This window comes from Tachypleus tridentatus, chromosome 1, assembly GCF_004210375.1.
Source record: "Tachypleus tridentatus isolate NWPU-2018 chromosome 1, ASM421037v1, whole genome shotgun sequence".
Lineage (NCBI taxonomy): Eukaryota > Metazoa > Arthropoda > Merostomata > Xiphosura > Limulidae > Tachypleus > Tachypleus tridentatus.
The window spans coordinates 5,583,226-5,596,008 of NC_134825.1; the positions used below are offsets into that span (position 1 = coordinate 5,583,226).

General features: G+C 31.1%; 1 pseudogene across 1 annotated transcript in view; it reads left to right on the top strand.

Moving 5' to 3' along the window:
* LOC143235573 (uncharacterized) overlaps positions 1–12,783 on the top strand; it is a 60,733-nt pseudogene that overhangs the window by 3,342 nt on the left and 44,608 nt on the right. Inside the window, exons 3-4 of the transcript XR_013019336.1 lie at positions 9,789–9,824; positions 10,748–10,768. The product of XR_013019336.1 is annotated as an uncharacterized LOC143235573 (transcript). The remainder of the gene's footprint in view (positions 1–9,788; positions 9,825–10,747; positions 10,769–12,783) is intronic.

Here is a 12,783-nt window from a genome sequence, read left to right on the forward strand (position 1 = left end):
TAAGATTAGAGTATTAGAGTACGATATTAGACACTACGATTGAATACAGATAAGATTAGAGTACGATATTAGACACTATGATTGAATACAGGTAAGATTAGAGTATTAGAGTACGATATTAGACACTATGATTGAATAGAGGTAAGATTAGAGAATTGGAATACGATATTAGGCACTATGATTGAATACAGGTAAGATTAGAGTATTAGAATACGATATTAGACACTATGATTGAACACAGGTAAGATTAGAGTATTAGAGTACGATATTAGACACTATGATTGAACACAGGTATGATTATAGTACGATATTAGACACTATGATTGAATACAGGTAAGATTAGAGTATTATAGTACGATATTGGACACTATGATTGAATACTGGTAAGATTAGAGTATTAGAGTACGATATTAGACACTATGATTGAATACAGGTAAGATTAGAGTATTAGAATACGATATTAGACACTATGATTGAATACAGGTAAGATTAGAGTATTAGTATACGATATTAGGCACTATGATTGAATACAGGTAAGATTAGAGTATTAGTATACGATATTAGGCACTATGATTGAATACTGGTAAGATTAGAGTATTAGAGTACGATATTAGACACTATGATTGAATACAGGTAAGATTAGAGTATTAGTATACGATATTAGGCACTATGATTGAATACAGGTAAGATTAGAGTATTAGAGTACGATATTAGACACTACGATTGAATACAGATAAGATTAGAGTACGATATTAGACACTATGATTGAATACAGGTAAGATTAGAGTATTAGAGTACGATATTAGACACTATGATTGAATAGAGGTAAGATTAGAGAATTGGAATACGATATTAGGCACTATGATTGAATACAGGTAAGATTAGAGTATTAGAATACGATATTAGACACTATGATTGAACACAGGTAAGATTAGAGTATTAGAGTACGATATTAGACACTATGATTGAACACAGGTATGATTATAGTACGATATTAGACACTATGATTGAATACAGGTAAGATTAGAGTATTATAGTACGATATTGGACACTATGATTGAATACTGGTAAGATTAGAGTATTAGAGTACGATATTAGACACTATGATTGAATACAGGTAAGATTAGAGTATTAGAATACGATATTAGACACTATGATTGAATACAGGTAAGATTAGAGTATTAGTATACGATATTAGGCACTATGATTGAATACAGGTAAGATTAGAGTATTAGTATACGATATTAGGCACTATGATTGAATACTGGTAAGATTAGAGTATTAGAGTACGATATTAGACACTATGATTGAATACAGGTAAGATTAGAGTATTAGAATACGATATTAGACACTATGATTGAATACAGGTAAGATTAGAGTATTAGAGTACGATATTAGACACTATGATTGAATACAGGTAAGATTAGAGTATTAGAATACGATATTAGACACTATGATTGAATACAGGTAAGATTAGAGTATTAGTATACGATATTAGACACTATGATTGAATACAGGTAAGATTAGAGTATTAGTATACGATATTAGACACTATGATTGAATACAGGTAAGATTAGAATATTAGTATACGATATTAGGCACTATGATTGAATACAGGTAAGATTACAGTATTAGAGTACGATATTAGGCACTATGATTATTTTATGAAGCAGTAGAAATATGATGAACATTCTACAATTTTACCCTACAGTTAGAGCTATATAATATAATATAATATAATATAATATAATATAATATAATATAATATAATATAATATAATATAATATAATATAATATAATATAATATAATATAATATAATATAATATAATATAATATCTCACTCGCTTTAAAGACATTTAAAGACCATCAGCGATTTCGGTTTAAAAAAATTGTGAAAACTTTTCATGACGTTTTAATAAACACTGAAATTTAAAAAAAAAACCTTTAATAATTCGGAAAGCAAGTTCATATGAAACATATGTTTGATGAGCTCTTCATTGTATTGTCTCACTTGATTTTAGTCTACAACTTTACTGAATATGTTTAAAGGTTTAATCTAAAATTATCTGTGAATAATTCATTTCTTTACTAATGTTTTGTTGAAAAATAAAATAAGAAAGAGATTAAATGAAAGTGAAAAATATAAATATTTTTATTTTTTTAATTTCGCACCGAGCTACACGAGGGTTATTTGTTCTAGTCGCCCTAATTTATCGGTGAAAAACTAGAGGAAGACGACTAGTCATCACTACCACCGCCAACTCTTGGGCTACTCTTTACCAGCAAATAGTGGGAGTGAGCGACACATTATAACGCCTACACGGCTGAAAGTGCGAACATATTTGGTGTGAAAGGGATTCGAACCCGCGACCCTCAGGTTTCGAGGCCCTTGTCGGTATGTGTTTACCGTGACTTTCTGGTTACGAGGCCCTTGTCGGTATGTGTTTACCGCGATCTTCAGGTTACGAGGCTCTTGTCGGTATGTGTTTACCGTGACCCTCTGGTTACGAGGCCCTTGTCGGTGTGTGTTTACTGCGACCCTCAGGTTACGAGACCCTTGTCGGTATGTGTTTACCGTGACCCTCTGGTTACGAGGCTCTTGTCGGTGTGTGTTTACCGTGACCCTCAGGTTACGAGACCCTTGTCGGTATGTGTTTAAGTGTTAGTATTTTTTACACTCATTCAGTAAAAGATTTTGAAAATTTATTACCCTATTTTTCTCTTTTATTTTATATTTTATATTCCAATACTTTTTTCCATAATTTACTTTATGATAATTAAACCAAGAAGATTACTGATTGAATTTAAAAAAAAAAAATTAACATTTTTATATTATCACCATTATACGTTCATCATTGTCTACCAAATCTTGTCATGTCATTTGATATATATATTTATACAGTTTCGACGATACCTGAAGTCAAAAATAAAGTAACTCGTTCATTCTGGAAATTGTCCAAACATTAACAAAGTAATAACAAAAAGATCTTTGTTGTTCAATAGAACATTTTACTTGTATTGAAATTCGTGACAAAATGTCTCAAGGCTTCACATTTAACTGTTTAGAAAATTTCAAAAAACGTAAAAAAATAATATTATAATACGTTTCTTTGTTAATTAATTAACAAATTAAATTTTCAACAGCATAAACTAATAAGATGAAACAAATAATCTTATATTTGTTACTGTTGGTGATTCTCAGTTAGAATCAAGAACATACCAGTGTAACAACATTTTTTTCACGTCTGTCAGCCAGAACCAGGATTGGACCAACAGTAATGTTTACAACTCTTAAATCTTAAAGTAGTTTTTTTATGTCACAGCATCACTACTTTTTTCTTAACACAAGCGTTAACGTATATAGTGACATAAAAACACGTTCCTCATGGCACTTAATGCTGTCTCTATTTACTAATAATAGAAACCCTTAGTGAATGGATTGATTTCACTTTCCTTGCGAGATACGCTTCTGTATACTTGATAATAGTTCTCGTAACCCTCGATACAACGTCTAGTTGCTATAAGACCTATTTCAGCCTAAGTATTCTTGTTTAAGATAAATATTTAAATATGTCACTTGCGTAACTCCAGGAAGAAATAACATTGAAAGCCTGCCAAAGCAATAGTTAATGAACTATGTGCTGACACAGAAGACGTAGATTTAATTATAATAAAATACAAAGGAAAACATCACTGATAATACTTTACTCACAAAAACACTCCACTACACTTTATATATTAAACAATTTCCACTACACTTTATATATTAAACATTACATTTTATAAAATCTTAATGAGATATTTATATTCGATTTTATTTATCTGAATATTTCGTTTTAGAAACATTTAGGTATTTATATATTTCATACAGTAAAATGTTTTATATTGTACGTTAAGACACTTACATTCCACTTCACACATGCTTTACAACATTCTACACTTTAAGATACTTGTACTACATTTCACACAACAAAGTAATATAAAAAGGTTTAACACACTCATATACTTGCATTTCATTTCACATAACAAAGTGCTTTACAAAGGTGTTCATACTGGGAGCATTTTACATGCATTTTCCATTTTATATACTATAACCTTTTTAACAGTAGCCATCAGAATTGAATATTTAGATTTGTAGATTTAGTTATTCCGATTGATGTGTTATTTGTATAAAATTTATATTAAACTAAAGTGTGCTGTAATTTGATTGTAGTAAATAACGTAGAAAATTTCAAAGTAGCTAAAAGTTGATGGATATACGATACATAAAATAGATGTTAGTTTTGCTTAATTAAAATTCACGTGGTTTGTTTGGACTAAAGTTTGTTCTATCTTGATTGTTATAAGTTTCGGTGGATTTGAAATGGACTGAAATAAGTTGCAATATTTTAACTTTTCTATACTAAAGCGTGCTATATTTTGGTTTAAAGAATTAAACCGTGTAACATTTTGGTCTGTCAGAAGGTCTGTGAACTTTAAACATAATGCCTTGCGTGTCAGAAAACATTTGTTATTTTTAGTAGTTAAGGTTAGTTTGTACTATGTTTTAGCTTGAGAGAATACTGATATATATATATTTATATATAGAGAGAGTGTGTGTGTTTTCGTACAGGAAAGCCACAAAGGGCTATCTGCTCAACCCACCGAGGGGAATCGAATCCCTAATTTTAGCGTTGTAAATCCGGAGACATACCGCTGTACTAGCGGAGAGCTTATATAGAGAGAGTAAAAGAAGTTTTAATGCTGTATATAAGAACTCGTGTATTATATGGTTTAATTAACGTGTCTTTCATATAGGATTGATATATATATATATTGGAGTTTTGTTTTCAAGCTTCTATATAAAGCTCAATTGTTCTTGAAAGTTATTGTATCGTAAACTTGTTTGAGGTATTTAAAATAGTTCGTTTTTTTAGAAATAAAGCTACGAATAACCGAGGATAAGTACAGACGTGGTTCAGAACTAAAGTTAGCATGTGGGCACAAGTGGGCTCAAAACTACTTATGTATTTTTGTGTCTGTATATACTGGTGTTATTCCTCTCCAGAATACCGGATGTGACGTTAAAGCTTGAATGTTGTTACTTTAGAAGACATTCTATGTGATATAACTAAGAGGCCTACAAAAAACTTCTTTTTCCACAGGATATTACATTAAAACAGTGCATTTGTTACTTCAGATGAAAACCTTATGTAGTACAGCTGGTAGGCCTCCAATACTTCTTCTGCAATAAACGCGCATGTAGAAGTGTTATTTATAAATATTTCTCACCAAACTGAATCATAAGACACGTTAATATACCCAGCTCACAGTAGTATATCTTTGAAAACTTAAAGGTTACTAAGACCACGAGTGATGGACAATGTGTTAAACAGGACATTGAAAATTAGATCATAAAGTAATTCTGTTATTTACCACTTGATCGGTATAACACGGTGATATCCACGGATGATAGACAATGTGTTAAACAGGACACTGAAAATTAGATGATAAATTAATTTTGTTATTCACCACTTGATCGGTATAACACGGTGATATCCACGGATGATAGACAATGTGATAAACAGGACATTGAAACTTAAATGATAAAGTTTTAAAAATGTTATATTATGTTTTCAAAATAACGTTGGAAAAGTATTACAATTCTCACTATATTTAAGTTTTAGAGTTATTGACATTAAGTGTTATTAGATAACACTGTCGTAGAGACACTACTTAAACACCTTTTAACAATGAAGTCAGTTCCCCGATAGTAAAACGCTAAAATCAGGGGTTCGATTCTCCTTAGAGGACTCAGCAGATAGCCTGAGGTGGCTTTGCTGAATGAAAACACACACACAGTGATGTTACTTAAAACTATTCATGATGATAGAAAAACACGTGGGTTCAGGAAGTCTTGGTATAAATAAATAAACCCCTATAACCCGAGTACTTTCGAAAGGTGGGTTTATCTTTTTCAGAGGAAATTGAAAATCACAATTTTCAATATTGAAAACAAGTTTTTACAACTAAGCTCTATAAAACATCATACATGGAAATGCTACATGGATCATATATTTTTCATCTGGACAGCCGGTCTTAAATCACTTGAATGTATTTCATATTCAAGCTCCTCTTACAAAACAATCAAGTTTATGTGTGATTACTCACCTACCAAGGTCAACTTTCTTGACGTCATAGTTTTCTAAAGACGGAATTTTACACACTGACTTGTATGTTAACCAACAGACAGACCACAGTTCCTTCATTATAAAAACTATCATCCTTCTAACACTGAACGTCCCCTTCTGGGAAAGTGGTAAGTCTTCGGACTTATAGCGCTAAAATTAGGGGTTCGATTTCTCTCGGTGGACATAGCAAATAGCCCAATGTGGCTTTGCTATAAGAAAACATACGATCTAAACTAAACATTACCTACACTCAAGTTTTTAAATAAAGAAAATATGCTCGGATGAAAGATACTATAGAAAACACACAAAGGATCTAAAACAAACCATGCTACTCAGAGGATATAAAGATACCGAAATCAACAGACAAACTAAAAAGACTAATGAAACTCAGTGGAAGAACATCAGAGCAATACTAAACTTTGAAATATAATTCATCTTATTATTATCAATTAGTTTAAACTCAGAAATGTTTCACGAATTCAGTAAAAAAAATAACATTTTCATTTTCTACAACTGAATGATCGTCTTAAACAGACATTTCCTGAAGTTACCGTTGTCTTCTTCCAAAAAACACCAAAAAGAAACTCTAAAAGATATCCTTATTCACACAAAACTAAATTACATCCTATCAAAAAATGGTTGTCATTACTTCAGTAAAGCTCGTTGTCAAACCTACAAGTTCATTAAAATCACTGACTCGTTTTTAGAAAACACAATCAGAGAAACTTTAAAATATTCAAATAACTAACTTGTGAAACAAAAAACACCCTTTATCTTGTACCATAGCCAATTATGTAGGATAGAAACAAATAATTCTTAAAGATCGTTTCCATAATCATAAGTCTACTACTAACACTGAAAAAGATCTCCCAAATCATAAGTCTACTACTAACACCGAAAAAGATCTCCCAAATCATAAGTCTACTACTAACACTGAAAAATATCTCCCAAATCATAAGTCTACTACTAACACTGAAAAAGATCTCCCAAATCATAAGTCTACTACGAACACTGAAAAAGGTCTCCCAAATCATAAGTCTACTACTAACACTGAAAAAGATCTCCCAAATCATAAGTCTACTACCAACACTGAAAAAGATCTCCCAAATCATAAGTCTACTACCAACACTGAAAAAGATCTCCCAACACTTTGACCAACCTGATCATTCCATCATCAATGTTACCCTCAGTGGTATTGAAGTGGGACTTAAAACTAATACACATAGCGGAACATGTATCAATGTTGTATCTGTGTCAGAAAAACCATTTTTATTCTTTCTTTCAGTGATGACGAGAAACCCACTTGTTGAGAAAATTTATATGCAAAAACGGCTCGTTTGGGCTGAGAAAACACTTTTACATAGAAGAGCGAACAACGTTTCGACCTTCTTCGGTCTTCTATGTAAAAGTGTTTTCTCAGCCCAAACGAGCCGTTTTTGCATATAAATTTATTCTTTCTTTGTTTTCCATGTAACATGAGAGCTGAATTTTTTTAAAAACGTACTATTTGTTAAAGATATTTGTTTATATATTTTTATCAATTGATAAGTATAATATAACGTTTTCAATCACTCTACAGGCGCCACCTTCAGTATACTTAAACACTTAAGTATAGTTTTAAATATACTTATATTTAGCCATTTATAAATTAAAATATCCTTAGCATCTCATACATACTCTTACCATCAGCTACATTGTACCGGAAATGAGATGGCTACAACGTAAACAAACAGAGATTTCCTGAAAAACCGGATGAGCTACTTGATGTTACTTAACTCCATTTATACATATATTAGTTACACAATCATTCCCAATTTACCCCTGAAAAAGGAAGGTCCACCTTTCAAACACACTTGGGTTAAGTGGTTTTTATTCATTACTTACAACCATTTGATCACCTAGAAGTTAGACGACAATAATACTCAAACACCATCTTATCACCTAGATGTTACGATATGCTGTTTAGTAAACAGTTATCACCTGGATGTTTAATGACAACATTTCGTAAATTCTGTTTCATTCCCTACATGTTTGACAACTATGTTACTTAAAACTATGTTATCGCATAGATGTTGGACGAAAATGTTACTTAAGCACTGTGTTATCATCTAGATGTTGAAGGAAAATGTTATTTAATGTTAGATACACACAACTGTTTCAGTTGATGTGAGTGTTATGATTTAGATGCTTTAAGTACAGCATAGTTGGTAAATTTAGTTTTCTTTAAAGGCGTTACTGTGTGTGTATTCTTATAGCAAACCCACATCGGGCTATCTGCTGAGTCTACTGAGGGGAATCAAACCCCTAATCTTACCGTTGTAAATCCATAGACTTACAGTTGTACCGAAGAAGGACAAAGGCGTTAGTTTAGCACAAGTTTGTTTATATAACTGTGTCACGATCATATGTTTTGTTGTTCAATTATTGTGATTTGTTATATTATTGTATCATGTTACTAGAGCCTTCTATGTTTTCTTGTTGTCTGGTTGACTGTTATTTCATCATAATATCTCGTAATGTGTAGAATGTTCTAGGCCTCTGTCAGGTTATAAATTCGCATACAAAATGTAGCTTGAGTACGTTGTACAGATAACGAGTTAGTTTTATAGGGAGATAGAAAAATTTAGACCTTGTGATTGTGAGTTTAACCATAAATACATATAGTTGTGACTTTTAAAGTAAAATTATCGCAAACTATATTGTAATAACAAATTAGAGAAAAAATATTGTCTTCTTAACTGTTTTATGAAGTAATTAAAACCACCTTATCTGCATTTTGTATGAAAAGTGGCAATTATTTAAAGCTGTGGATACAAGTGTGGTAACCAACAGTGTAACGTAAATGAAATATCATCAACTGCATTGTTGTAACAGAGCAAAGAAGAATACTTTTCTTGTCCATTGTGTTATTAAGTAAATAACAACCCTGTGTGAAGTTTGACGAAAAAAAGACGATTATATAGAAATATGAACACAACTGGTAATTAACTGTGTGACGAGCACTTTCATATACGTTTGACTTGTTTTACTGTGTGTTATTTTAATACAAGTGAACTATGTGCTGTTTGCTTATTGTTAAAATGTATCGCAAACGTGTAACAGGGACCGACTTTAAAGATCCAATCCATACATAAGAAAGACCTAACACGTAAGCACTGTGCTATCATCTAAGTTTTAGGTAATGCTTTTACTTAAACACTATGCTATCAGTTAGGTGTTAGGCGGCAGTGTCACTTAAACACTGTGTTATCAGTTAGGTGTTAGGCAGCAGTGTTACTTAAACACTATGCTATCAGTAAGGTGTTAGGCGGCAGTGTTACTTAAACACTGTGTTATCGCCTATATGTTGGATTACAACGTTACTTACCTTGTTACCAAAACACTAGTTATCTTCTGAATAGTAAATGATTATGTGTTGTTTTTCCTAAATTTTAAGTAAGATAACGAATGCTACCTGACAGCGTTCCTAAGTCCCTATCAGGAGCTAGTTTAAATAATTTAATTTTGAATGATTTATTAATTTAGTTTTACCAATAAAAATTAATTGTCTTCTAATAAAATAAAGAAGTATTAGTGTAAACTAATAAATGCATACTGAATATTTATTCTGTTACAGTGAAGAGGAAGAGGAAGAGGAGGAAGAGGAAGTAAAGTGAGTGAATGCAACTTCCTACTTCCTGTAGTAACTCGTGTGCAATCAAATGCTGTAAAATATATTTAGCAGAATTTCTTGGATTAATTAAAATATAGTAAACAAATAAAAGGTAATATTTATTTATTGCATTAAGAAAATGAAAGTAATCATAAATAATACGATATATTAGTATATGAAACTATACCGAATGTAATACGACATACTTTAACAGTGTATATGTATTTTATATGTATATCATTATTTCGATTTAAATTAGAAAAATTAATAACAGAACAAAATTAATAATAGGACCTATTGCAACAAAATCAGGTTTAAACATACAACCTATTTTATGTGTTTCTATTTTTTATAACTTTGGCGATGACCCTTCAAACTTCCATTGTTGACGTTACTTTAAATACATAATTTTATTATTTTTTCTACTTTTATAAAACCTTTCGTATCTAATATTTATGCCTATTTACTCTCTCGCCGTTTGGTGGCGTCTTCCTGCGATCCAGGGACCAGAAAAAGTAAGGACGCTTAATTATTCATTATGACGTCATGCACCGCTCTAGACTAGATTGTGGAATATAAGCTTAACAAATGCTTGATTAATACAATCTAATTGGAAGCTACTAACACAACCTCAATAATTAGCTGGTTTTGCGTAAAACCTTTCAGAGACTAAATGTACACACACGAGCGTCTATAAACTGGAATATCAAAGCAGAAAATCAGTATATCCACTATAGAAATATCACAGTACCTCGTCTGGATATGAAGGGCTTCGCCACAATATCCCCGTTCTAATATATTTTCTTATTATGTTGACAACATTGATTAATTTCACTAGTGTTTCCTTTTACCCACGTTCTTCAGTGTTCAGAGAATGTGTGTTAACTGAATCCAAAACAGATTTTTCACTTCTCTTCTCCTAGGTCCACTTCCCAGCAGAAGATGTAAGTTCTCTATGGAACCGCTGCGCACTCGCTACAACTGATCTAAGTTCTGTAATTTGTATGTTAGTTGTATGAACGTTCACGTGCCCTTCTGTTTGTGCACAGTTTCTCGAAGAGACAATCCTTTTAATTGAAAACTAACAATATAACCCCCAAACCCTGAACTGAAATTCGAACGACCTGCATAAAGCGGTAATGTATCTTCACTCAAAGATCTTTTCCAAAACAAGTGTTTATGGTTCAAGACCTGAACCAAACATTCGTTTTTGTTTTGAAACCACTGTCTACCTTGTTGAGAAAACAAACATCTCGCTTGTTAAATGGATGTTTCTAACTCCTCCGATCTATTTTGTTCCACCAATAGGTTCGATTACCTTTCTTAAACTATTAACGTAATCAAAGACTGTCTATTATAGTTATTATAATACACATTAGTGAATCAAAGACAGTTTATTATAGTTATTATAATACACATTAGTGAATCAAAGACTGTCTATTATAGTTATATTACACATTAGTGAATCAAAGACTGTCTATTACAGTTATAATACACATTAGTGAATCAAAGACTGTCTATTATAGTTGTTATAATACACATTAGTGAATCAAAGACAGTCTGTTATAGTTATTATAATACACATTAGTGAATCAAAGACATTTTATTATAGTTATTATAATACACATTAGTGAATCAAAACTGTCTATTATAGTTATTATAATACACATTAGTGAATCAAAAACTGTCTATTATAGTTATTATAATACACATTAGTGAATCAAAACTGTCTATTATAGTTATAATACACGTTAGCGACTCAAAGACAGTCTATTATAGTTATTATAATACACATTAGTGAATCAAAAACTGTCTATTATAGTTACAATACACGTTAGCGACTCAAAGACAGTCTATTATAGTTATTATAATACACATTAGTGAATCAAAAACTGTCTATTATAGTTACAATACACGTTAGCGACTCAAAGACAGTCTATTATAGTTATTATAATACACATTAGTGAATCAAAAACTGTCTATTATAGTTACAATACACGTTAGCGACTCAAAGACAGTCTATTATAGTTATTATAATACACATTAGTGAATCAAAAACTGTCTATTATAGTTATAATACACATTAGTGAATCAAAGACAGTCTATTATAGTTATTATAATACACATTAGTGAATCAAAGACTGTCTATTATAGTTATAATACACAGTAGTGAATCAAAGACTGTCTATTATAGTTATAATACACAGTAGTGAATCAAAGACAGTCTATTATAGTTATTATAATACACATTAGTGAATCAAAGACAGTCTATTATAGTTATAATACACATTAGTGAATCAAAGACTGTCTATTATAGTTATAATAATACACAGTAGTGAATCAAAGACTGTCTATTATAGTTATAATACACAGTAGTGAATCAAAGACTGTCTATTATAGTTGTTATAATACACGTTAGCGACTCAAAGACAGTCTATTATAGTTATTATTATATACATATTATGGAAGTAAAGTTAGCTAAGCACAGTCATTATAATAATAACGATTTCACTTCTTCTTGTCGTTAGGGAAATTAAGAATAATGAAAACCTGTTCATTACGTTAGCTAATTATTAAGAAATTAGGATCCACAAAGCCTAATGGTTTGATAAACTAACTGCTGAAAGGTATATACTAACCAAATTTAATGTTTGAATAGCTAATTGTTCGGAGATACGGATTAACCAAATTTAATGGTTTAAATAGCTAACTGTTCGGGGATACAGATTAAGCAAATTTAATGGTTTGAATAGCTAATCGTTCGGAGATACAGATTAACCAAATTTAATGTTTGAATAGCTATTGTTCGGAGATACGGATTAACCAAATTTAATGGTTTAAATAGCTAATTGTTCGGAGATACGGATTAACCAAAGTTAATGGTTTAAATAGCTAACTGTTCGGAGATACAAATTAACCAAATTTAATGGTTTGAATAGCTGTTCTTGTAAAGAGAGTT